This window comes from Schistocerca nitens, chromosome 11, assembly GCF_023898315.1.
Source record: "Schistocerca nitens isolate TAMUIC-IGC-003100 chromosome 11, iqSchNite1.1, whole genome shotgun sequence".
Classification (NCBI taxonomy): domain Eukaryota; kingdom Metazoa; phylum Arthropoda; class Insecta; order Orthoptera; family Acrididae; genus Schistocerca; species Schistocerca nitens.
The window spans coordinates 143749387-143777284 of record NC_064624.1 but is presented as its reverse complement, the minus strand read 5'-3'; the positions used below and the strand labels follow the sequence as shown (position 1 = coordinate 143777284).

At 46.7% G+C, this 27898-nt stretch overlaps 1 protein-coding gene across 1 annotated transcript in view; it reads left to right on the top strand.

The window, feature by feature from the left end:
* Nucleotides 1-7350: 7350 nt before the first annotated feature.
* LOC126213515 (poly [ADP-ribose] polymerase tankyrase-1-like) overlaps nucleotides 7351-27898 on the top strand; it is a 586304-nt gene continuing 565756 nt past the window's right edge. The window contains exon 1 of the mRNA XM_049941346.1: nucleotides 7351-7367. The gene's annotated coding sequence lies outside the window, so the exon portion shown is untranslated. The remainder of the gene's footprint in view (nucleotides 7368-27898) is intronic.

Below are 27898 nucleotides of genomic sequence, written 5' to 3'. Positions count from 1 at the left end.
TCTAAGTGTAACACTTCGCCTAGCGTTTTACGTAAAAATATTTAGAGCACTGTTGTCAACGAGAAACAGAGAAATACAAGACATTATTTTGTATAAGAAAAGGGCTTTATATTTTTCTGTCGTCAGAGAGGCCGCACAGATCAGATTTCGTAAAACTTCCAACATGTACAGCGACTGTTCAGTAGAGAAGTTCGTCGAATCATTTACGTCCCGACGCGGGGAAACAGCGTCGCAGACGTCGACACCTTGTCTGGCAGCACGACGGTAGTGATACGGCGCCGAGACAAAGGCGACGGACCTTTCTAAAATACTAAGGTTTCAATTCGACAAGAGCACGGACGGTGTCTGGCGCAAGAATGCCGTCGCGAGAAACTCCGTTCCCAGTTGTAACGGAATTTCCGGCCCACAGCTGTTTCCGCAGCAATTTACTGTAAACACCGCATCATTTTAGTTGTCCGTTTATCTGACGAATTACAGGGCGGTCAAAAAATGGTTCAAATGGTTCTGAGCACTTCTGAGGTCATCAGTCCCCTAGACCTAACTAACCTAAGGACATCACACACATTCATGCCCGAGGCAGGATTCGAACCTGCGACAGTAGCGGTCGTGCGGTTCCACACTGTAGTGCCTAGAACCGCTCGGCCACTCCGGCCGGCCAGGGCGGTCAGCAGGAAAGAACTGCGATTACGATGATAAGCTGAAGGCTTTTCTTAGCTGCAGTTTAATCGGAAGAGCGTAACCTTTCTTACCGTGTTTTCTGTGGATTAAGGGAGACAACACTATGCTGTTTCAGTCCCCCTAAGCAGTGAAACTAAAATACAGATTTACCCCGAGTGGGCAAATCGCTTCATCGTCTCGCTAGTACGGACGACCTCCAGTTTGAAAATGGAGATTCAGCCGTTGACAAAAGTTTGCTACCGACGCTTCCGCAGTTTCCAAACAGAGCAGTGCACACACCGAGAGGTGAGTAACATACACGGTAATGAATCACTTCGTTACATATACTGATCTCAGGTGTCTTTTGTTTTTCTTTCTTGTCTTACTATAAACCTACGGCACAAAAGTAACATACTCTGTGTGACGTGCAGGAACGGCGAAGTACAATCTGTCGGAACAAAGAGGATCTATCAGTTTCTTCTGACCAAAAGAACGCGTAGCATCACACACTACCAATATGTTACCAGTTCTGACTAAACTGGCTCCAAAATCTTTACGTCGAAGCGTCGATCTGAACGAAACAGAAGAGTCGTAGTATGCATTATGCATGCGAATCTTCTGAGTACAACAGTCGCTTTGTTACGTAAAAGTCAACGCATCAATGACAAATTAAAAATTCTAGTAGTACACAGTGATTCTAGCACAGCAAGATGTGTTTCCGGTGATTGGGCGACGGTTTTCAAAGATTACGTATGACTGTCGCCAATTTCTAGTACAGTTTTCTTGTAAGAACTATTTAAACACGACGTAGAGTGCACAACACATTTGGTGGAGCAAATATTAATCATAAATGTATTCTGTGTCGTCATCAAGGCAGCTCTGATACTGATTTGATACGTGGTCGGAATGTGTGGGATGTCGCAGAACTACTTTGCGGAGGAAGATGCAACTACAACGTTAACACTTTGGCAACTGAAGTTGCGCGATCCGATTGTCGAGGCAGAAATCAAGCGATGGAAATTTATGCGTTTGGCACTTGTAACCCGAAATGTTCCAAACGACCTGTTAGGTATACGTCATCTATTTGCTCACCCTTTAACTGCTCTGAACGTGTTACCGCGCACGCCTTTGTACCTGTCCCTATGTGCTCTGAACATGTTTACCCGCGCCACCAGTCCATTTATATGGTATTCTGAACGTGTCTTTGGAACACTAAACGTATCGTCTTAGTGAACAGAGCATAAGGTAGGGGCTGCATATGTGGCGTTTGGAAGTCGGTCGTAATAAACAGGACACGAGTGCAGAGGTCATAACGTCGCGGTTTTGTCTCATGGAACGCGATATATGTAGAACATACGTAAATTTTCCGTAGTAGGTCTATGCATCTGCATATGCGTTTCTAGGGCTGGGCTGACGGCGGTGAGCTGTCGCTATGACGTTATCATGAAAGTGTCTGCTAACCATCCGAAACACACGTGAAACAAAAGTCGTTACAGTTTGCCCATTGACGGAGCACTGACGAATGTTTGGACACTCTTTCGACAGGGGGAATTTGAACCCAAACGACAGCACAAGCTACGCAGCAAACAAATTCCAGAATCCTTGGGTTGGATGAAAGTAGGCTATGTCGGTGCTCAGATCTAAAAGTCTATAAATGGCGAAAATTTTTGACACGACAGAACCTCTAACCCACTATTATGAATTTGCTCTACTAGTAAAGTTTTCTGGTACGTTACGCTTGTTATCTCGATATTGTGTCGGCATCTGTACCGGATTAAGCAAAATCGTAGCGTTTTATTCCGTACAAAAATAGGACATTACCGATGTTACTTCTTAAAGCATAATGCCACACGTAACACGCAGTCCTGAGGAAATGGCCAGAAAACTACGTGCCTTCCCGATATTTAGTCTTCTGTGGAAATGGCCAGCTAAATGAGCCACATTACAACAAGATGAGGAATTCGTCGAATTTCTGTAGTTCTGTCGTTTGTGAAAATAAAGAAATGACGGGACAGTGATTGAAACGCTTGCTGTCGTTCCACTTGGCCAAACGTAACAAGAATAGTTATCGCATTAACATTGTGACTGTTGGGGAAAGTAGGTTAATTGAATTACTACATGTGTGATACTAATACAACAAGATCAATTGTTGAAATCAGTAATTGATTCCAAGTGTAGATAACGTGACTGTCTAATCCACTTAAGTTTTGAAGAATAGATGTGTGCTCCGTGTATATGTTTACCTCAATGGCCGAACGCATGAAACGTGGTGTGTGTGTGCACAGTTTCACATGCGCCTACGAGAGGTGTATAAAGCAGTCAGGCGCCGTAAAATAAAGCTTTGCCGATCTTCGTTCTCCCGATCGACGCCGATCAGCAACACGACAAAATAATACCACTGACAGGAGCTTTTTCCTATTCATCGCCTTTTCAGAGAAATTAATTGTTGGCTTGAATGCAGTCTTCCTCCTCTCATGGTTAGTGGTTAAAGGCCCTCGACGGATCGTTTTTTATCTGTTGCCGATTAACGAATGCAATTTGTAGAAACAGAAGGTGAACAGCTGGACACATTGCCACGAGTTCATAATTCGCATCGATAAAAAACAGATGATGCTGTCAAGTTGATTATTACATGTTCACGATGGCTGGTGACAATGTACCCGCTAATCCAACGTACGTGATTAAGACTTCGCCTTGACTCTAGAGGAACTTTTAGCCATTATGTCTTCAAAACAATGAGGTGTAAATACGTTCTACTCCTTACCGCTATCCCTATTCCGCAAAACGCGTGTCATCCAGGTGAGCATAATGAAAGTATCACATGTGTTAACTGGCTTGGATAAGAACATTTTGACGGTATTTTCTGACGATTTCTACACATGTTCTCCGGAAGATTTTCTCACACAATCGCCTCCTTCCCAGGAATGTAGAGTAACATCAGCTGGAGGTAGCTGTGACAGAAGGCCATCCATGAATGTGCCGAGTGCGAAACAGGAACTGTGCGGATGCGTTGAGATGGTAAAACTGGCCAGCGACTGTCAGTGTGACTCACATGTGGGAGTGGACACGCGACTCGCAACTTGAGGGATACGCGAGGCTGTGCTGTGGGTACATTTTAAAAACGTAGTCTCTGCGTCAAATATAGATTCACTCTCATTTCGGTGATAAACTCATGCATGCAAATTTCTTTGTCGTTCTCATTTACTCCATATAACAGCCATTACTCGCGGGAGAGTTACAAGTGGCAACAATCCGCGATGCTAACAGCAACAATCAGACGCTGAGGCAGTGACAAAGCTCCGTCGGTTGCGGTTGCGAGAGACGGAAAAATAAATTCGACTTATATGTGTATAATATTTCGCACCTTGGTTTCAGACAAAAATATTTACAGTACTGCTATCAACGCAAAACCGGGCGTACAGACATTTTTAAATTATAATATTGCTTTACGTTTTCTGTTATCAGAGAGGCCACACAGATCAGATTTCGCAACAGTAATTTCAATCGAGACAGCGGCGTTTCTCCAGAGCAATTCGTCGAATCATTTACGTCGCTACGTGGGGCAAAATATTTTAAAATATTGTCGAACTGCCACTAAGGTTTTAACTCGGTAAGAACACGGACGGCGTCTGACGCAAGAATGCCGTCGCCAGCAACTCTGTTTGCAGTTGTAACGGAATTTTCTGCCCACAGCAGGTTTCGCGGCAGTTTATTATAAACGCCGTGTCGTTTTAATCGTCCGTTTATATGATACTAACGAACTACAGAGCGGCGAACTGGAAAGAAATGCGATTACGAAGATGAGGTGAACGCTTTTCTTATAGTTTCATCGGGAGAGAGTACCATTTCTTATCGTGTTTTCTGATGATTAAGAGAGATATCAGTACGCTCTTTCAGTCTATCCCCGCAAGCGATGAAAATAAAAAAATAAAACCGAAAATTTACCCGAGTTGATCAACTCGCTTCATCGCCTCGTTAGTAAGGGCGACATCGTTTCATGGAGTCTCTGGTTTGGAACCGGAGTTTCAGCTGTGGGCAAAATTTTGCTAACATTTCTAACTAGAGACGCATCCTTACTTCTCAAATAAAGTATTGCATGCACAGAGAGCTGCATAACTCACAGAAATCTGTGGGAGGAACTTATTTATAATGACTTTATCGTTTTTTTTCTTTTTCTTTCTCGTCTCAATCTATACCAGCGCCACAAGACTAACATAGCGTGTGTGACGTTGTGGTCCACATGGAGGAACGGTTAAGCATAACCTGTCGGAACTAAGAGGTGCTATCAGTTTCTGAAGACAAGAAGACAACATAGCTTCATTTGTTAGAAATCTGGATTAGTGTGAAACCTGCTTCATATTGCCTCCGGAACCGTATGTGGATAAACTCCGGAACAGAAACTGCAATTTTTGATACTTACTTCGAAGCATTGGTCTGATCGAAACAAAAGTAGTATGCGTCATCCACAGAAATGTTCTGAGCCCCTCAGAGGCTTTGCTATGTAAGGTCACTATATTAAAGACAAGATTCTAATAGCACACACTAGTTTCACCTTAGCAACTGTGTTTGCCCTAGTTGGGACATGGTTTTCAGTGATTAGGTACATATACGATGCGTGCCAGTTTGCAGTACAGGTTTCTAATATGGACTTTCCGGACACGTCGGATAGCGGACATCAAACTTCGTACGAGCACCTAGTAATGATGAATTTCTTCTCTATTGCCATCAAGGCAACTTTCATACCGATTTGATACGTGACTGGAGTGTGTAAGAAATCACAGCACTACTTCGCTGAGGAGGAAGCAAACTGCAACAAAAACCCTTTGACAACAAAGTTTGTACGATTCGATTGTCGATGCAGAAAATAAAATGATGGAAATTTGTGCATTTGGGACTTGTGATCACCGTTTTCGTAACGATCGATTAGATGTACGCCATTTGTATGTTTTGAGAGTATATTAAAACTGTAGCAGCACAAAAATTACACGATTTAAATGGTAAAACTTAATAATAGGACATATCTTTTGCAATGCTAAGCGTATCGTCGTGAGTAAGAAGACCGTAAGGCCAAGCTTTGTCGATGGTAGGGGCTGTATATGCGGCGCTGCAGAGTCGGTCGTAATAAACAGGACGAGTGTGTCCATGTTATGACGTCACGGCTGTGTATCATGGAACGTGGCCGGCCGCGATGAGTGCAGAATATGTGTACATTTTCTAAAGTAGGTGTCTACATCTGCATATATTGCGTTTCCTGGGCTGTATGGACGGCAGTGAATTATCGGCAGTGCTTAATATGGAAGTGGTTGCAGACTGACACGTGGAATAAAAGTCGTTATAGTTTGTCCAGTCACGGAGCAATGAGGAATGCTTGAACACTTTCTTTCAAAAGAAACATTTTTAACCCAAATGACTGTACAAACCTGTTTAAAAATCCTTGCATGCGTTGAAAGTATGGATGCATGTTGGTCGTCAGATCTAAAAGACATTCTTGACCGCTCGTCGTTTCGACTGTCCAAGGGTGTCACATACGTGGCCGTAACTTTTCCCTGGCTTCACCTACAAGCACAAAACTTTTCCACTGCCATCACGCCATCGACGCTAGAATGTGACATAATTTTCAACCTGATACGCCAAAGTCTTCCTCTGTTTGTAGTTTATTCGTACTTGAAAAGAAAGTTACGCTGCTAGAAATTCTTGCAAAAACTGGCAACAGGTGTTTGTTTTTCTTTGTGAGTTGTGTTTTATCGACACGTACGCCATGTTCAATGAAAAACACCGAACGACGACACAGTGTATGTTTGTATAGTCGTGGTGTACTTCAAGAAAGGGAACTCTTCTTTCATCGTTTTAGAGGAAGAACACTTTCTTCTCCTCGTATTAAGGGGCACGAGTTACTTTTACACAGAGCAGCCAACAGACAATGGGACGCACTAAAGCGAACTCGCCGAAGCCTGTGTTGCAACTGCCGCCTGCTTCTCACTGTTGTCTGTAACAGTCCGAAGACATCGCGTCGGTGCCATCTGCGTTGCTCCCCCCCCCCCCCTCCCCCCATCAGAGTTTCGAGTCCTCCCTCGGGCATGGGTGTGTCTGTTGTCCTTGGCGTAATTTAGTTTCAGTTAGATTAAGTAGTGTGCAAGCCTGGGGACCGATGACCTCAGCAGTTTGGGACTTAACACCACCACCTCGGTTGCATCTACTACAAATCTGTCATACGACAGTGAATGGCTAATGCGTAACTGCAAATACAATCTTCTGTTCACACCTCTCCTGGTCCCGTGACCAAAATACAGCGTCTCAGTTCCATCGTTGTGTTCACCAGAAGTGGTATTGGGAAATCGGTTTACGAAATGCGGTATTGGGAGCCCCATGTAAGGGGGGGGGGGGTGTTGTTACCAGCTGTATAGCACGGAACGAGATAAACGGACTGTGGCGTGGGTGGACGCTGGCGGTCCGGTAGTGCCGACACGGACGTAGACGCCTCGCTCTCTCTGGTGCAGCCGTTCCCTCGCATGCCGCGGGCCGAGCTAGCAACGCCGCCCCATGACGTCAGCGTGTTGTTCAGGGCTGGCGGGAGGGGAGGGGGTGCGAGAAATGGGGCAGCCGCGCGCCCCGGCTGTCTGTGCGGCCCAGTTGTGACGGAGCGGCCCAGAGGCCAGGCGTGTGGCGGCGTGCGGCGCAGTCCCGCCTCTCGGCGAGAACACCAGAGACAGGTGAGGCGGGCAGCCGGCCTCCACTGGGGTACTTGGAAGCTGCTGATGTTGTTCTGCTCGCTTTTGTGTGGCTTGTCGCGTAACTCACGACGGAACTGCTCTTGTTTAACACATTGTCTTACTTTAACAATTAGGATCGATACGAACATTAGGGATGGCGAATAGTTTGTTAAATTAATGCGTCGAGTGTTTAATAATTTATTATTCGTTATTTATCGCCTTGTTACAGTCGTTTAATCACTGATACCTTGAGCGAGAATAGCGTGCAACGAACAGAAAATAGCGCCACATTCAGTCGGGCAGTGTTTCGATGTACCATTGTCGATTCCTGCAGATTTCTCGTACCACAGTTGTTGGAAACGAAAACCACGCGTTCCTGTTTACGTCACTGCAACGAAATAACCAATGTTCGTAGAGGACGCAAGTATGCGAAAACCATCAAACAGTCAGCACTTCGGACTGAGTGAGTTTCAGTGCGACACGGCGTCTGTTGCCACTGATTCCAGCAGCCGTGGTTGTCTGTAATTCTGAACCGCCAGCCGAGAGTGACAGCAGGTTGCCTCTGTTGCGGCTTGCAGGGCTGACAGAAGTTTATTTTTCAACATTTCGCTTAATTTGGCCGAATTTGAACATCTAAAATGTTGTAAGGTACTCATTCAAAGGTATAACCTGACGTTACGGCTTTCTCACAGTAAGAAAAGTATCACAGTTGTAAACTTAAGGCGTGTCGCGAGGTAACGTAACGCACTGCGCTGAAATACGCGAACGTTATACACCCAGTATTTGAGCACTTGGCGACTTCGAACACACGTTGAGAATAATTTCAAACCGTTCCTAAACTTTTGCTCGCTTACACGCTTAACGTCAGATATTACAGGCGTTAATTCATCTGCAAAGTAATCAGACGTCCGAAGATGTTTAGTGCGTAGGCATTCCGAATCCTGTACTCCACTCGTGGCGTCATGCCGACATGTTTCTGACGATGAAACGCAGCACTTGTGTTTATTTCGGTATTTTTACAGTTTTCTGGAATTCAGGTTGTGATGCACGAGCGATCTGTTGCTTTCCCCAACCTACGTTAGACTGAGGCGAAGATTTGGTTGCTTGTTGGCGAATTCTGGAAAATTTATCGTAATGTTTGCGTTTCATGAAATAAAACTTCCTTATTCTTTTTTATCGTTCTGTGACGTCATGTTTCGTTTGTGATTTGCTGATCAAAGAGAAGCGATCACACACCACAATTTTTTTGCTCTATTCAAGTCTGCACCGCCGGCCGGAGTTGCCGAGCGGTTATAGGCGCTACAGTCTGCTAGCGCGCGACCGCTGCGGTCGCAGGTTCGAATCCTCCCTCGGGCATGGATGTGTGTGATGTCCTTAGGTTAGCTAGGTTTAAGTAGTTCTAAGTTCTAGGGGACTGATGACCAAAGGAGTTAAATCCCATAGTGCTCAGAGCCATTTGATCCCAACTCTGCAAGGCTTTGTCTGGCTGTCACGTGTTATTATTTGCCTGATAAGAGACAAAGCAACGCATGAGAGGTCTTTGAGACGCGTCGTGTTCTCTGAGGCTTGTTGTGCAGAAAAGTTGTCGCAATCGTGCTTGCGCATCAGTCGTATCTTACGTGACCAAAGAATGAATGATGGTGATTGACTGTCACTTGCCAACTTCTTTATCTGACGTTCAAGTGACACAATTATAGTGCAGTGTAAATTATTATATGCGGCCTATAACGACGGCAGAATCTAGAATTAATTTGTGCCATTTCCAGTGCAATATTTGCGAGAATCGAGGTAGATTTGTTATTAGTTTCCGTCAGAGCACTGAATCACGTCGGAATTACATTTGTGGCGGCATTTGCTAATTATATTTGACTGAAACCTATAGCAAATATTATTTCGTTTAGGCAGATACTGCTACAGAAGCCTTACCCTTTACTGATGGTAAGTCACTGTTTGGGGATTATCGGTAGCCACTGACGCCAGATTTACCGACACTTTAGCATGATAAAGTACTGAAAATCTTGAAGACTTCTGAAATGTCGTGTATCATTTAGACTACATATCGTCATAAAACGCAAATTTGAGTACTAAAACTATGAAATTGCCAACTTTAACTTCGCAAACAGGTAGATCAGCGCAGCGACTGTCCAGTTTGCTCCCCGCATCCAATCGCAGCACAGGACGCGTGATGTCACATAAGAGTGACTGTCTTCACACGTGAGGGACAGGATGATTAAATAAAAGTTCCACGAATTTTATGAATAATGCGTAACCCGAAATCTGAGCTCCAAATGGCTCTCACTTTCGTGACACTGAAGTGTGTGTGTGTGTGGTGGTTTCCGTTTTTATACTCGGCTATCACAAAATATGCAACGCAATTGAAGCACCGTATTGAAGACCTGTCCAAAACGTCTCGTGGGTAGCGAGATCAGTTGGCTGAATTGTCGGTAAATGTGACGTTGACGGACGAGGAGTGGCCGCAGCCAAAACAGTTTCAGAAAAAGGCCGCCATTTAATCGAGAATGTGTGGAATTCGCTCTGAGGCACACATCGATTGCCCATAAAAACGGATTAAGATCGCTAGTGACTTACGAATGTGTACAATGTTTCTGGGTGCTTTTAATTCTTCACGTGTTCTGTCCACCAGCAGAATCTTTGACAGTGTGTTGTCTCACACGATACTTGGGCTGGCAGTAACGGTGCTGTACCACTGGGCGCTCATAATCTGAAGTTGAGCCACTCACAGGGGTCCAGTGTGGACTGTAACTATTGTATGGCAGAGAAACTTGGTATACTAAAGCCCCCATGCGGAACCGATGTACAGTCGTGGACAAAACGAGCGAGACCCCTCGCCTTTTCGTTATGCTGATCCGCACGGGTTTAAAGCCTGCTACACAGTATAACAGGCAAGGCGACGAAGTGCTACCAACATACTATGCACAGGCGTGAAATTGACAAACTATCTGAACTCTTTTAGACTGTTTTCAATAATTTGTAAGACTATATTAATGCTGATTAGTGTGTTAAATATAACACGTAAATATAAGACAGAACTGAAAGAAGAAACGCTAATTGGTATGAAACGGACCAATAAAAATTAATTTCGACTTATCCAGATAACATAACTGTTTCAGTAAGACAAATCAGACAGTTACGAATTAGCAAAATATTATCCGCATTCGGCCGCGAAACGGTCTACCATGAAAGTGTGCAAATTTAGCGATGCGTGAAGATTCATAACGAAATTCACTTAAAAATCACTCAGTGCCACACTTAAGTCAATTCCATTATTGACAGAAGCGGAAAAAGGAGGTAGTAACATGTATGAAATTCTACAAGACTGTCATATTGACATCCACATGGCGCCAGTACAGAATAAAGGTAGCGATAAAACGTACTGGGGGCGCGAGAATTTCTTAAAATTGCTTTACTGATATTCTACCTGCCTCCATCGAGGTTAGAACCGAAAACAAACCAGACCTTCCTTTCACTATGCTAGCAGACAACCAAGGCAAATAGCCCTCTATTATTACCCCAGACATGAACAAGCCGGCAATTTCGCAATGAAAATCTGCAGTTTCTGTTGCATAGAGCTTTCTGGACTCAAAAACTTGAATTTTCTTCCTTTATGTCACCGCTTATGTGACAATCATTCGGGATGTTTATCGAAATAACAAAATACTGTTATTAGAGAGTAAATTTTGTAGGATAATTCTGCACCACCCCAGGAAATAAACGGCTACACAGCTGCCAAACGTATTCTACACTGTTTCGAATTCTCCACTACACTCGCCACAGCCAGAAAACCTTCATTAGCCGAAGTGTTTCTTAAGCTAGCTAGCAATGGGAATGTTCGCACTACTAAAACGCGGTGGCATTAATACTGGGATGTGAATTACCACGTGTATACGCAAATGGATTCTATTTGCATTCCTGTAAACTAGAACATTTCGAATAAAGAGTAGCGGGTGTTATTTATGCGGCCCTCATCTTCAGTAGCAGTCGTAGCTGTTTTCGTTGTTAGGATTTCGTCACCTAAACCGGTAAAAACGGAACCCTACTAGTCTCACTTTCTTGACCGTCTATCGGTCTACCCAACCCTTAAAACCCGTTTACCTCCAGAACGGGTGGACATAATAAGCGGAAATGTATCGCACTTCTTGAAAAGTGAGCTTCTATGTCAATGCAATCTAAAGATACGACCGTTTATGTAAAGAAAATTTACGCGAAAGGTCAAAAAATGGCATCAAGAACTATGCGACCTAACTGCTTAGGACATCAGCCCCTAGACCTAGAACTACTTAAACCTAGCTAGCCTAAGGGCATCACAGACATCTATCCCCGAGGTAGGATTCCAACCTGCGACTGAAGCAGCCGTGCGGTTCGTGACTGAAGCAAAAAATGGATCAAATGGCTCTGAGCACTATGGGACTGAACTGCTGTGGTCATAAGTCCCCTAGAACTTAGAACTACTTAAACCTAACTAACATAAGGACAGCACACAACACTCAGCCATCACGAGGCAGAGAAAATCCCTGACCCCGCCGGGAATCGAACCCGGGAACCCGGGCGTTTTTTTTTTTATTTTTTTTTTTTAAGCGCTGACCATTCAGCTGTTTTTTTTTTTTATTAAAGTAAGAAAATTACCTCTTCCACTTCAGGCGTTGGCCCCTATCACCCATACTACCCCCAAAAACCTATCTAGCCTAAAAACAAAAACAAAGCTAGTGCCACCGCCACTTTCATCCTAAAGCTAACTAGGACGGCCGTTTGCCGCCACTTCAGGTTCCGCCAACGAACAAAAATTAAATATGCCTCTGAACTTTGTATAAAAAAATAAAATAAAAGAAGAAAGGAAAGGGTATAATACTTTATTAAATTTTATTTGTTGTTCATTTTGTTCTTATTTTGTTCTTGTGTATTTATTTGGATTTGAACGCTGGTCTCCTGCCCACGTTTTATTTTTATTTTTATTTTTATTTATTTATTTTATTTTATCAATGTGCGAACAGTCACAGTTAACCAAGCCTGGAAAACTAAAACAGAATGAAGACGCCATCGAAAATATGAAACATAAATAGCATGAAAAGAAAGCTACCACGTCGTAGTGAGGCTTCCCAGCGACTACGCCCACTGATAAGATTGTTCAATATATGGTCGTTTGCAGTTCGTTCTGACCTCATCTGCCACTGCCTGGAACATTCCAGCTACACGGCGGGCTGTGAAAGGCACTCCATAGGTAGTTCGCGAAGCACTGTCGATATCTGGTATGCCCGGAAATAGCATGATGTCTTTCTTGCAAATAGAGCCAGAAGTCAAGGAAATCCTTGTGTCCGTCACGACAGAGGTAATGGACTGCATGTCCACGTATCCAGGTGACAGAGTTGGTTCGAGTTTTGGGGTAAAATGTCTCATCCGGAAACAATAACGTGCGTGCAGATATATGCTCCGGCCTAACTCGCAAGAGATAAGCCAGCATCTGCCGCACTAGGTGCCAAACCGGTTCCGCCTCTCCACAGCTGAGGCGGTGCTCGTCAGAATCTACTGTATTACAACCCACACAATTGGGAGATTCTGTCATGTGGATATTGTAGAGACGTTCTTGCGTCACGAGCTTCCCATTAACGACGACGTACCATTGAGAAACAACATCGGAATCGAGCATGGCATCGTGTACAGTCTTCCACACCACGCGCCACCGTACGTCAGGATATCTTAGTTCGACCACATTTAGGGGGCGGCGTTGCAGCATGTCATGATATAGGCGTCGAGTTGTGGCCATTTGTGGTGTCGTGAGCGCGACACTGCAATAACTTTGTTCTAAATAGAAACGTCCTATATAAAAGAGGGGCGCTGGGATGTCCTGTAGTGGCACCGGCGCCCTTAGTGAAGCAGGACGTAGCGCCGTCAGAAGCAGACTCGTGAGGCTCGTAGGACAACGGCGCAGCAGACATAAATGTGAGCTAACATAGAGGGCAATGGCCCTATCATGGACGTTAACTAGGCCGAGACCACCTTTTTCCTTGGGGAGGGTAAGAGATACGTATCTGATCTTCAGTAACATACCAGCGGTGACGAAGTATCCCAGCGCTGCCATAATGCTACGAGCCAAGGGCTTCGGAATGGGTAGCGTTTGGGCGACATGCGGTATGCGGGATGCAAGGTATACATTGGCATAATACGCCCGCTGAACGATGTTGAGGGATCGCAAGCGCTGATTTGCAATTCCGGCCCTAATTTGGTTAAGAAGGCGTCGATAATTGAGCGTCGTCGCGCGTCGCATGTCGTTCATGAAATCTAAGCCCAAGCAGCGTACAGTATCACTGAAGCGTAAGGGGGCAATGTGTTCCTGCGGTAGCCCAATCCCGATGCTCAAGGCGACGGACTTGTCAACGTTGATTTGGCTACCAGAAGCTGTACCGTAGGTTGCAATCCAGTCCAAAGCCGCGGCCATGTCGTCAGCTCCTCGTATGACGATCATCAAATCATCCGCATATGCGGTGCAGCGATAGATGGAGCCGCCGAACTGTATCCCAGTGAGCCTGTCTCGGAGACCACACAACAAGGGTTCTAAGGCCAATGCAAATAACAATGTTGATAATGGACATCCCTGTCGTACTGATCGGCGGATCGGCATGGGTGCCGTCAGTCTTCCATGGACAAGAACTCGAGAAGTTGCACCATGTAGTAGACGTGTCAACACTGTGATAAAGGGGTTGGGGTATTCCATGCGCCGTAGAACGGCCGTGAGGAAAGTGTGGCCCACACGGTCAAAAGCCTGGCTAAAGTCGATAGACGCGAGGGCTGCCGGCAAACGTCTCACCCGTGCAAGGGAGATGAGATCTCTGTAACGACATAATGCAGTTCTGATGTTGTTGGGTCCCCCCAAGGACGTCTGATCGCCGGACAAGACGTGCAATAGTGTGCCGCGAATACGTTCTGATAGCAGCCTCGAAAAGATCTTGAAGTCGCTGTTCAATAACGTTAAGGGACGATAGTCGCGGACATGATTCCGTCCCTTCGGCTTATGGATGGGGACAATCAGACTTTCCAAGAATGGTGCAGGCAATGTTATACCCGGGGACATCAATTCCTGGCAAATTTCAATCAAACACGGTAGCAACAGTTGTTTAAAGGCTCGATAGAACTCTAATGGTAACCCATCGATTCCTGGTGATTTATGGGGAGCACCTTTACCAATGGCGGCGAGCACTTCCTCTTCTGTCACTTCTCCCAGTAAAGTCGGTACCATGTCTGGTGGAACTGTACCGTGGACATGTGCTGAAACGGTGTCTACCGTCGCCATATCAGGGAGCACTGCTGAATAAAGTTGAGCGTAATGCCCATAGAAGGCTTCTGCTATATCTGCTTGTTCTACCACATGTCGACCGTCGTCGGTTATCATGTCGGTTACCAGTGCCCTACGGCGCCTCCTGCGTTCTATGAGCACGTGGTGCATAGATGGCCTTTCTGATTGTATCATGTCTGGAGCACGCGACCGTATAACAGCGCCTTGTAAATGATGGCGTGCTAAGGAGACGAGCCGCGCTTTCGCGCGATTGACTGTGATCTGCCTGTCAGGTGAGGGCTCCATAGCAAGACATTCCCGTAGGACGGTGTAATAAAAGTTTTCCGTGCTCCTCCTCCATGCCGCTGCTTCCCGGCCGTAAGCCATGAAGGTGCGTCTAAGAGCAGGCTTCGCACATTCAATCCACCAACTGAGGGTCGATCTGTAACGACCACGACGCCGTAAGGACGCGTTCCACGACTCTTCGACAGCACCTTTACATGCTGGCTCGTCCAGATGGGCGACGTTCAGTTTCCAGGGGGGCCTACTGCGCCACACACGTGCAGGTTTGAGGGCAATGGTGCAAATATAGGCTGTGTGGTCGGTGAATGCAGTGGGCCAGAGCTCTGCTCCTCTCGTCGCCGTCGAAAGGGTGCTCGTGACGTAAATCCTGTCCAACCGACTTGATGAATGGCTTGTATAATGGGTGTAACCAGGAGCTGGGCCATGGATGTGGCGCCACGTGTCAATCAGGTGGAGGTCACGCACTAGCATTTCCAATTCCGCACACGGGACATGGTGTGGCTGCTGATCAGATGGAGATAATGTACAGTTAAAATCTCCTCCGATCACCATATCGTCTATGTGGCCCATAAAGATACGCGTAACTTCTTCCGAAAAAAAGCGGGCCCGATCTCTCCCTGATCCTGAAGGGGCATATACATTGATGAGTCGTACACCGTTGACAGTTACTGCCATGGCTCTTGCACTCGGTAAGTAAAAAACGTCCGTAGCCGCCAAACCGTCCCGTAGCAGAACAGCCACACCACAATCGGTAGAAGAGGCGTGGGAGATGTGGGCGGTATATCCGTAGAAGTCAGGGAAACTAGCGACACATACTTCCTGTAAGAGGGCCACGTCGATGTCCGCCGCATCAAGCATGCGTTGTAGCATTGTCAGTTTGTGTGGTGCCCTTATAGCGTTGATATTGATTGTGGCAAGGCGAAAGGTGTGCTGCCTAGCCTCTTCACCTAGGGTAGACGCCATGGCAATAAAAGCTAACCGCAAGAGATGCCGGACCCACCAAACCCGTTACAAATTATGAGCCTTTCACCCTAGGAGTGGCATCCCCAATGCCGCCCCCTCCCCTGTCACCCGTGCCCTCTTCAGGAAGTTCCTCAACATCGTCCGACCACAGTGGGTGCAACACGATGCTGTGTGGCTGATCGGCACCTAAATCTCTCTCACGTACGTCGTCTTTGGTGGAGGTAGACGGATCGCCATCCATCGACGCGACCTGCCGCGTTTGTGGTGCAAGAAGTAACTGGGCACTCGTAGTATGGGCAAGTGAACCGTCTACACCACTTAGATCCTGAGCAGGCGCAGCATCCATGCTGTCTGATGAGATGTCACCTTCTTGACCGGCCGTGTGTAGGAGGCAATCGTCAGAAGGGGTCCGCCGACGTCGCTTGCGTCGTCGGGGCGAACGTTGCTTTCGAACGTGGACATCCGTATCCGAATGTGGGAGGCAATCCAGCGTCGTATCACCTTCCGCTAGGAAAGCCGCGGTCGGGACAATGTTCGCGTCCACGTCCATCGCGTTCTGAATGTGATGTTGCGTCTGGAGTCCGTGGGACTGTTGCTGCTGTTGTTGCTGTGGAGGGGGCGACATATCGGTTGGCACCGAGGGTACTCCCTCTTCCTCCCTTGGTACTTCTGGCGTCGATGGATGTGTCTGATCGCCCGTTTCGTCCTCGACTATGGTGTGCATCGTCGTCTGAGCGTACGTGAGGGGCAGGATTGTCGTCCCCGTCGGGGAAACGGAGTCTCCCACTGGTATCTGCGTAATTCGACGTTGTAAGCAGCTCGAGCGAACATGGCCTTCCTGCCCACATCCGGAACAGGTACGCGGTTGACCGTCGTACATGATGATTGCACGACAGCCACCGATGTTCAAATAGGACGGCACATGTTTCTTGAGCTCAAGTTTAATTTGGCGCACACCATTGTAGACCTTATACGTCGAGAAAGTTTGCCACTTTTCTGCAACGTGGCTGATAACGTTGCCATATGGTTGGAAGGCGTCCTTGACAACTTCCTCTGGGACCTCGAAGGGGAGCTCAAATACTCTTACAGTCCTTAGGCCCATGCCTGCACGATCCACCGTCACTGCACCGATATGCCCGTCAGAATGTTTGAATCGGAGAGAGTTCGAGTATTTAGAAACCACTGTCGCGCAGACCTCTGCACTGGTCATTTTAACATAAACCACGCTCGCCGTTATAGAAAAATGTATTCCGACGACAGTCGCCGGATCTAGACGTAGATCGTCGCGTATGAACTGTTCTATTTCATAGGCTCGAGGACGCGCGTGATCTGGTTGGAAAGTAATTTTGATCGTATCGTGGCGCCATGTGTGTGCCATAATCGCACTGAACTTGGAACAAATACAACTCGCGCCGCGAGAAGGTAAACACAAGCAAGCGCTCACGGTCGCGCACGGCGGGGCGCAGCGGACGTCCTCGCCCCACCGCAGCCGAAAGCAGACTGGCCCGAGGTAGGATTCCAACCTGCGACTGAAGCAGCCGTGCGGTTCGTGACTGAAGCAAAAAATGGATCAAATGGCTCTGAGCACTATGGGACTGAACTGCTGTGGTCATAAGTCCCCTAGAACTTAGAACTACTTAAACCTAACTAACATAAGGACAGCACACAACACTCAGCCATCACGAGGCAGAGAAAATCCCTGACCCCGCCGGGAATCGAACCCGGGAACCCGGGCGTTGGAAGTGAGAACGCTACCGCACGACCACGAGCTGCGGACGATCTTACCAAGTTGCAGTGGTCATCTTAACTTGCCGTTTTGAAACAATGGAAAATATTTTAGTGAAATCTAGCAACTAAGAAGCGGAGTATCCAAACAAACAAACGTTTCCGGTTTAATAAGTTGCAGTAGGTCTACTACACAGTAACGTAAATCAGGAGGAAAGTCTATAAGTAGATCGTTATCAGGAAAACCAGCCCTCATAATGCAAAGTGCCACTACAAGAAAGAAAGTTTCCAAACATGTCAATGAGTAGTCGAGGAAAGTGCCCGCATTCTGTCTACTGAATCGCAACGCACGCCACTTACGAGGGGACACGCCAAGTGTCACACCCCGATCTTGCTGAAACTTCGCTCAGTGAATGGGGGGACAAAATCAGCGAACACGTGTCTCGGCTTATCTGCTTACACTCTACCGCTTCTGAGAAAACGACGGTCAAAGTTTTCAATGCGCTGTTGCTATAGTGTAGATACCTCTCAGCGGGTATGGATTCAACTGAAGCGGTGGCTCTGCGGCTACCATAGCGACTTCGGAACTTGGCGCTGCGAGTTCGAAACCCGGTTTTTCCTTTTTTCCCCCCCTCACTCTCTGAATTATCTACGAATGTTTATTCCAATTTATGTTGAAACACTGTTGTCGTTATTCGTCAGTTAATTTACTGTGTAAAGAAATAAGTTAAAAAGGGAACATATAGTGCGTAGTGGGGCGATCACTCTGTTGTAGAAATAATTCAGAAGCCAAGATCGCTTAAATACTGTTTACTGGATAACCGGTTTCAACACACTAAAGGTGCCATCATCGCATCTGAATGTAGATTAACATTTATAAACCATTTGGATATAACGATACATGAGGCAGACCAGATGATTTTAGATCAGCTTGTATCATTCGTTTATTATTTTTTAATTCATTAATTACACATAAAGTTAATTGGCGAATAATGACAACATTATTTCAACATAAATTAGAAAAAAACATTCGTAGATAATTCTGATAGAGAGGCAGGGGAAAAAAAAATAATAAAAACACCCAATATGGTCTAGACACGGGTATCAAAGTTAAGAAGGAACAACGGTAGCCACTGAGCCACCGCTTCAATTGCGTTCTCTGCTGCAGAAGGTATCTACACTAGAGCAACAGCTCGTTGATAACTTTGACCGTCGTTTTCTCGGAAACGGTCGAGTGTCTGCAGAAAAGCCGAAACACATGTTCGCTTATTTTGTCCTCTCCTTCACTGAGCAAAGTTTCCGAACAATCAGCCTATGACACCTGGCGAGTTCCCCTCGTTAGTCGAGTCGCTTCTTACGCCCGGCGAGAATTATGTATGCCTCAGAGTGATGTGCGCCACTTGGAAACACGGCGAGCGGGGATAAACACGTTTTCCTTCTTATAAGGCAACCTTCTACACCTAAAATTCACGAAGTTTTCTTCTGGTTGCCTCAGATATTTCAGAAATGTTTCTTGCGTTAGGCCTGCCGCATATGCAAAACGTAAACATTTCATTTCATGTAATATTTATCAGGATAAGACATGACAAGAGTTGACCAGTCCATTCTAAGAAAAATTACAGGTTCTAAGTTGCTCCACTATGTAATGACACAGGTACGGGCTTGCGATCTCTCGTTTATGCCATCGATTTCCGTGTTACACATACTTGGCCACTGCGTTGTGGCTGCCATCGTGGAGGAGGCAGTCTGTTTCCTGCCAGCGGTGTTTCCGCAGCCGATATTATCCGCGACGAATCATTCAGTCAACGCTAAACGGCCCATCTGGCTGAGGCAGACAAGGGCGCTACAATAGAACTCCATGCAGAGGGATCTTCAAATGCCGACATAGCAAGAACTATGGGTCTTCACAAGTCGACGGTAGCCGGGTGGATCAGACGAAGGGACGAGAGTGGTAACCTGAATGGGAGGCCTCATGGCCGTCGCCGCAAAACAGTAGCAGCTCAGGATCAGCAGATACGCCGTTTCAGTGAGAACCACCCATTTGTCACCCCACGACAAATTCAGCAAATTCATGATGCTTGGAATAAGTTACTTGAATCTCCTAGTTGTGTGGCTCGAGTTGTGGGCGCAATGCCCAACATACTTCGAGCTGTTGTGGAAGCCAAAGGAGGCTATACGCGATACTAAGCAGCACCAGCAGAGGTGGTTTTTTCTTAAGCTCTTCACCAATCAGCTGCATCAGCTGTTTCAAGCTTTTTTCTTTACTTACAGACGTATATTTTATATAATTTCAAGGAAACGCAGTAAGTGGAATGTGGACAGACAAATTAATTCACAGCAAGATATGTAATATTTAATTTGATAAGAGAAGAAATACTCACCTTATATATTCATGCAGTCTCTATAAAATACATGACACACGTGTATATGCAAGAAGGAGACGTAACGAGGCCCGAAAAAGCAGGGAAAAATCAAATACCCAATAGACTTTGAGTCGTTGTCGCAGCAAAGGGCGGTTGGTATATGCGATTTGGAGCAACAGTAGAAGAATAGTTGTACTTACTGATTTTTGAGGCTTTATTTTGTGACGCCTAACAGTGCTGCATCATGGGACCCGCTATTTGTCCACATGTGGCTAAACATCAGAGGTGTAAAAAATTTTGAGAGGTGCCGAAGTTCTCTGGAAGAGTAACGTGTTTTAGACAAGAAGATGATTTTTAGTTCATTTCATTTTAACCATTCACACTATGCTTCGACATTCTAATCTTTGATTTCATTTTATTATTATGTATCTTTTCTTCAGTGAAAGTCAACGGTAGTAAGTTTCAAGATATGAAGAATAACTGGAAGTTTTTAATTTGTGGAATAGCGTATTTAACAGATAATATTTTCAACAAATCTGTAGTTATAGGACATATTAAGAAGCAAGTCAAAAATGGCATTGTGGAAAGATCAGGTTGGCCGGCCGATGTGGCCGCGCGGTTCTGGCGCTGCAGTCTGGAACCGCGAGACCGCTACGGTCGCAGGTTCGAATCCTGCCTCGGGCATGGATGTGTGTGATGTCCTTAGGTTAGTTAGGTTTAACTAGTTCTAAGTTCTAGGGGACTAATGACCTCAGCAGTTGAGTCCCATAGTGCTCAGAGCCATTTGAACCATTTTTTTGAAAGATCAGGTTGGTCTCTAAAGGGTAACGACGGTAAAATAGCAAATACGAAACTATGGGTAACAACTGTTGTTGATGGTGAGGCGCCGTAATCGATATGCCACTATTCTGTAATTGTACTTCTGAAGCTTATCGTCAATCCTAGGACTGACACCGATACTCTGTTTTACGTATAGAATATAACCTTCAAAATTTATTTAGCAGCGCAGAATATTAAATCACAGTTTATAGATCAGAAACCTAATCCAACTGCCTTTAATTTTATTCTCACGGATGACATTGAGACAGTAAATAACAAGAGAAATAACAAATCTCTCAGAATCAATATAGAGATTTCAAGTGTCCAGTGGATTCAAAAGTTTGCTATAATAGCGAATAATTGCTTTTACAGACTCCTTCATGCCTACATTTTCTGTCAGACAATGTTTGAAACTAGGACTAACAAGGTAAACAATTTTTCCACAAATTGTCAAATTGGAAGTCGGAGATCCAGTTACATAAATTACGATGACAACAAACGTTTTTCAAGTAAACTGATCACAGGAGGCATCCAACGCATTTATTGTTACATGCACAGTATGTAAACTGACAACGCCACCAACACACAATCCCACTAACAACGGAACATCCCCATCGCACCGCCCTCATATTTAGTTATAAGTTGGCACAGTGAATAGGCCTTGAAATCTGAACACAGATCAATCGAGAAAACAGGAAGAACTATGAAAAAATAAGCAAAATATACAAACAGAGTAGTCCATGCGCAAGATAGGCAACATCAAGGATAAGGGGAGCTCAGGAGCGCCGTGATCCCGTGGTTAGCGTAAGCAGCTGCGGAACGAGAGGTCCTTCCTTCAAATTTTCCCTCGAGTGTAAAGTTTAATTTTTATTTTCAGACAATTATTATCTGTCCGTCCGTCCGTCCGTCCGATGCGAGGTAACTGCGCCGTAGTATGACGACGCTACACCTAACAAGGGAACCTCCCCATCGCACCCCCCTCAGATTTAGTTATAAGTTGGCACAGTGGATAGGCCCAGGAAAATTGAACAGGGATCAAACGAGAAAACAGGAAGAAGTTGTGTGGAACTATGAAAAAAAATAACCAAAATATACAAACTGAGTAGTCCATGCGAAGATAGGTAACATCAAGGACACTGGGAGTCAAGGAGCGCCGTGGTCCCGTGGTTAGCGCGAGCGGCTACGGAACGAGAGGTCCTAGGTTCAAGCCTTCCCTCGAGTTAAATGTTTAATTTTTTATTTGTAGTTTATGTGAGCAACTCTTATGTTTTCATCACTTTTTTTTGGGGGGGGGGGTTGTTTGGGGAAGGAGACCAGACAGTGTGGTCATCGGTCTCATCGGATTAGGGAAGGATGGGGAAGGAAGTCGGCCGTGCCCTTTCAGAGGAACCATCCCGGGATTTACCTGGAGTGATTTAGGGAAATCACGGAAAACCTAAATCAGGATGGCCGGACGCAGGATTGAACCGTCATCCTCCCGAATGCGAGTCCAGTGTCTAACCACTGCGCCACCTCGCTCGGTACTTTTTTGGGAGTGATTATCACATCCACAAGAAAACCTAAATCGGGCAAGGTAGAAGAATCTTTTTACCCATTCGCTAAGTGTACAAGTTAGGTGGGTCGACAACATATTATTGTCATGTGACGGACATGCCGTCACCAGTGTCGTATGGAATATATCAGACGTGTTTTCCTGTGGAGGAATCGGTTGACCTATTACCTTGGGATCAAATGTTTTCGGTTCCCATTGGAGAGGCACGTCCTTTCGTCTACTAATCACACGGTTTTGCGGTGCGGTCGCAAAACACAGACACTAAACTTATTGCAGTGACCAGAGACGTCAATGAACGAACGGACAGATCATAACTTTGCGAAAATAAAGTAAAATTTTCAGTCAAGGGAAGACTTGAACCAAGGACCTCTCGTTCCGCAGCTACTCACGCTGACCACGGGACCACGGCACTTCTGAGCTTAGTTGTTCCATGATGTAGCATATGTTGCGCATGGACTACTCTGTTTGTATATTTTGCTTATTTTTTCATAGTTCCACACAACTTCTTCCTGTTTTCTCGATTGATCCGTGTTCAGTTTTCAAGGCCTATCCACTGTGCCAACTTATAACTAAATCTGAGGCGGGTGCGATGGGGAGGTTCCCTTGTAAGCAAACATCGAAACACATGACGTCAGTCGACTACAGCGCGCGGAAGAGAGAGTATTCCTGCTAACGAGGCTCCCTGGCTGGCAGTTGACTGTTCGCTACTTTGGACCAGAGTGCATTAAATACGTGAGATGCATTGCGTGGACAATATGAATCCAGCAAATGTAGCTCGCGACTTCAATATCAATGTCAATGAATATTTTCCGAACTGTAAGGCATCGGAAAATTCCTTAAGGGATCGAACGATTGTCGAACATTTGTATGATTATTTCCTACATTTGTTGATAAACAGTACGTGTGGTGATGATTGTCTGAAAATAAAAAATCAAACTACTCACTCGAGGGAAGACTTGAACCAAGGACCTCTCATTCGGCAGCTTTTTTTATTAAGTGCTCTACCATCTTTTTTTTATTTTTTTATTTTTTTTAGATGATGAGTAAGACAACACAAACACCCAATCCGAGAGCGGATAAAATCTCTGACTCAGCCGGGAATCGAACCCGGGCCCCAGGGCATGACATTCCGTCTCACTGACCACCTTTTTTTTATTTTTTTGTATTTTTTTGTTTTATTGTTTTTATTTTTTTCCTCTGCCAATCTTTTTTTATATATAGATGGAAAAAGGCGTCTTTCAGTTACGACAAACAAAATTAGAATGTACATCCGTAGCAACAACAGAACAAGAGTTTCTTCTAAACTATGAAAGAGAATTTGAAACCAATAGTGTGGTGATAGATAATAAAGAAAGAAAAATGTAACCAATCCCGCACGCCATTCCATGTGCATGGCCCATCTGCGTACAGATTCCATGTTCCAAATTGGTACAACATTTCGCAGCGTGTGGAGCCCCATGAAGGCGGTCATCCTCTGCCCGGTACTCCCCAACTGTGAGGGGGGTTATCGAAGACACTGCGCAAATAGTTGGCAAATAGTAGTCGGTATCGGGGTGTACAGTCAAGTGTGCTATGACTGTCCTGGAGAAATTGCCAGTAATCAAGCACCATCTTCTCATAATCTCGAAAGAGGTAGTATATGGACATGCCTTTAAACCATGTGAGAGCGTGATTCTTCGCAGGTGGGAAATAAGTATCCTCTGGACAAAGGAGGAGCCGTGGCTCAATTGTGCGAGGCGCGATACGTAGGTAGCAGGCGAGGATCTTCTGCACTAGCAGCCATACGTCTAACGCCGATCCACATGTTAAACGGTGTTCGTCAGTATCCACGAGGTGGCAATGTGGACAAAGGGGGGAATCCGCCATCCCAATAGCGTGCAGCCTTTGTCGTGTTACAACCTTCCCGTTCACCACCTGGTACCACGCGGCTCGTACCCGCGTGGGGAGGAACGGCTTCTGGACCGCACTCCACACTGCAGGCCATAGGGTCGTAGGGCTCTTCCTCTCAATCACATTGCGAGGGATGGACCTTAGCAGCAGTCTGTAAAAGTCTCTCGCCTTGGGAGGGCGAGTGTTGGGAAGGTCTGGGTGCACGTAACTATACTCAAGAATAAATGCCGAGAGGTGCGAGAGTGAGGGTGTAATGTGCGCAACCGTGACAGGTGGCAGAAGAGACGCCGGCAGCAATTCCTCTAACAGACGACCCGTAAGGGAAGCATCTTTGTGGGTCCACAATTTCATCATTGTGCACAAGTATAATGCTGTAGCCCTCGCTCGTACATTTAAAAGTCCCAGTCCGCCATCAAGCGGAGGGAGGGTGAGTGTTTCGTAGCGGACTTTGAATAGGTGTCCGGCGGTAAGGTAATATCCAAACGCTGCTTGCAGTCTGTGTGCCATCGCTGTCGGTATCGGTAGGACCTGTGCCATGTGGATCATCTTAGTTGCCACGTAAAGGTTGAGGTATTCCACACGCTGTAGGAGGTCCATCCGTCGAAGTAAGTTCCGGCGAACTTCTGTGCGTATTGCCTGTAGTAATCGTGCATAGTTCATGGCAGCCGTGCGGCGCACATCCTGTGTAAATGTTATGCCCAAGAACCGGATCTTGTTAACTAGTGGGAGTGGGGCTAAAGCGTCCTCCTGTAGACCTCTCCCAATGGGCATCGCTGCCGATTTGGCCACATTCATGAGGCTGCCCGCTGCCAAACCATAGCGATTGATCCATTGTATCACCGAGCGTACCTCGTCACCAGATCGGAGAAGTAATAGAAGGTCATCAGCATATATCCTGCAGTGAAAGGTGTGATCCCTCAATGGCATGCCCGAGAGCCTGTTTTTCAACCCTCCGACAAGTGGTTCGAGTGCGATCGCGTAAAGGATCATGGAGAGTTGGCATCCTTGGCGAACTGACCGTCGGATCGGAAAGGGACCCGCAATCCGTCCATTCACCAGTACACGGGATGCAGCTCCACGGAAAAGGCGCTGAAAGATGTCGAGAAAGTCAGGCGGGAAGCCCATACGGGCCATAACGGAGAGAAGGAACTTGTGGCGAACTCTGTCGAAGGCGTGGTCGAAATCAATGGAGATCAGAGCGGCTCGAAGGCGACAGGATGTGGCGATGGCTATTAAATCCCTGCATTCGCTGGTTGCCGTTTGCATGTTGGTCACTCCGCCCTGTGTCGTTTGCTCCATTGAGAGGAGTAGGGGCAGAACCGTCTTTATGTGGCTGGCGAGTAGTCGGGCGAAGATTTTATAGTCCGAATTGAGCATTGTAATTGGCCTGTAGTCCTCGACCGTCCGACCTCTGGAAGGCTTGTGTATCGGTATAAGGAGACCTTCCACGAATGCAGGGGGCACGTGAGAACCGGGGGTCATCAGTTCTTGGTACATGCTGATCCATCGGGGCATCATGAGATCGCGGAAAGTCCGATAAAACTCGAGCGGCAGTCCGTCTGGCCCGGGAGATTTGTTGAGTGCTCCCTTGTTAAGCGCGTCCTCGATGTCGTCTCGTGTAATCCCACCTAACAGCGTCGCCGCTGCTGCATTGTCGAGGGTGTGCGACACGTGCTGCAGTATGTCGTGATCGTCCGCTTCCTCGTCCTCTGTATTGACCTCGTCGTAAAACCGGCGATAGTGATCTGCGAAGGCTTCTGTAACTGCCGCCTGAGTCATTACGACCCTACCACCTGGCAATACGAGGTCCGTGATCAGCTGCTGTCGGCGTCGGCGGCTGTCGAGCACGATGTGATGCATAGACGGGTTTTCTCCTTCCACTCGGTCTTGACGTCGCGATCGCACTACGACCCCCTCCAAACGTTTCCTCGTAAGAGTCAATATTTTACCTTTAATACGGCGGCTGTCCATTTGTCGGTTTGGAGATGGTGGTTGGCTGTCGAGTTCGCGAAGCATCGTGTAATAAAAGTCCAATGTGTGACGATGCCAAGCCGCGATATCTTTTCCGAATTGTGTTAGCACACGCCGAAAAGCTGGTTTTGCACAGTCCACCCACCATGCTAGAGTCGATGGGTATCGGGGAAGACGACGTTCGCAATCCAGCCAGGTGTTGGCGATAATCTGACGGCATTCCGGGGCTTGAAGATGTGCCACATTCAGCTTCCAGGGTCCTCGGCTGCGCCATATCCGCTGCTGTTGTAGAGTGAGTGTGCATATGGAAGCGCTATGATCGGAGAAGGCAAGCGGCCAACGTTCGGCGTCCAATACTCCCGGCGCTAGAGCTCGTGAGACAAATGCGGTCTAGGCGACTGGCGGAGTGACTAGTAAGGTATGTCGGCCCGGGACGTTCACCGTGCACTGTCTCCCACGTGTCGGTGAGAAGCAGATCTCGAACCAGGAGCCGAAGTTCTTGACAAGTCGAGAAATGTGGGACTTGGTCTTTGGGGTGGAGCACACAGTTAAAATCGCCCCCGAAGATATATTGCTCGAAGCGGCTGATAAAGAGGGGGGCGATATCCTCCGAGTAGAACAGCGATCGTTCGCGGCGTTGGTCAGTTCCTGATGGAGCGTAAATGTTAATGATGCGCGTTCCCAGTGCTGTGATCGCCAGCCCCCTTCCTGACGGAAGGTAAGTCACTTCGTCGATGGCAATTCCGTCGCGCACTAGTATTGCCGTAACGCTGCCATTCCGGTCCGCCGGTGACACATATGTCACATAACCGTAGAAAACGGGGAGGGCCGCTATATATACTTCTTGCAACAGGGCAATGTCAACATCCGAAGAACGAAGCATCTCACGCAGCAACTGGATCTTCACTGCCGTTCGTATCGTGTTGAGGTTAAGCGTGGCGATACGATAAGCTTGTTGCCGAACCGCAGGTGTTGAGTTATCCATTAAGACTGGAATTACCTATGACGCTTCTGACTGTATTGACACCTCCGCATCCCCCCAAACCTCACCGGCAGTCCTTGCTAGAGAGCCGGCGCCAATGGCGTGGGCCCTGTTGGCGTAACTTGCATGGTTCCGTCGTCGTCGTGGTCATCCGCCCACATCGGGGAACTGAAAGTAAGGTCGGCCTCCCTAGCTTCCTCAGGACACGGCATGGGTGCTTGCAGTCCAGAAGGTGGTGGGCAGCATCTGTCCTGCAGCTCGGCATCCGATTTGGCACTGTAGATACATGTGGTTTGTCCTCAGTTTCGTTCGATGGTGCCACACTGCAGCAAATGGCGGCTGCCTCTGTGGTAGCGTCGTCATTGAAGGTGGAATCGTCATCCTCTGGAGGCTGCGTCGCATCCCGTTCGGAAGTTGCTCTACGCCTCCGCTTCCGTCGCTTCGGAGAGCGTTGCTTCCTGGTGTGTCCTTCTGTGTCAGACGACGGCAAAGATTCACGACGTTCCGGCACAAAGGCAGCCGTAGGCACAATAAGCGAGTCTACGGCCATGCTATCGTCATGTATGTTGTTATCAGTCGACGGGGGCGGCGGCATCGGAGTTGAATCCGTATCTTGTGGAACGGATGTGTCATCATCGCCCTGTATTGGAGCATGGAGCCGCGACCCAACAGTGGATG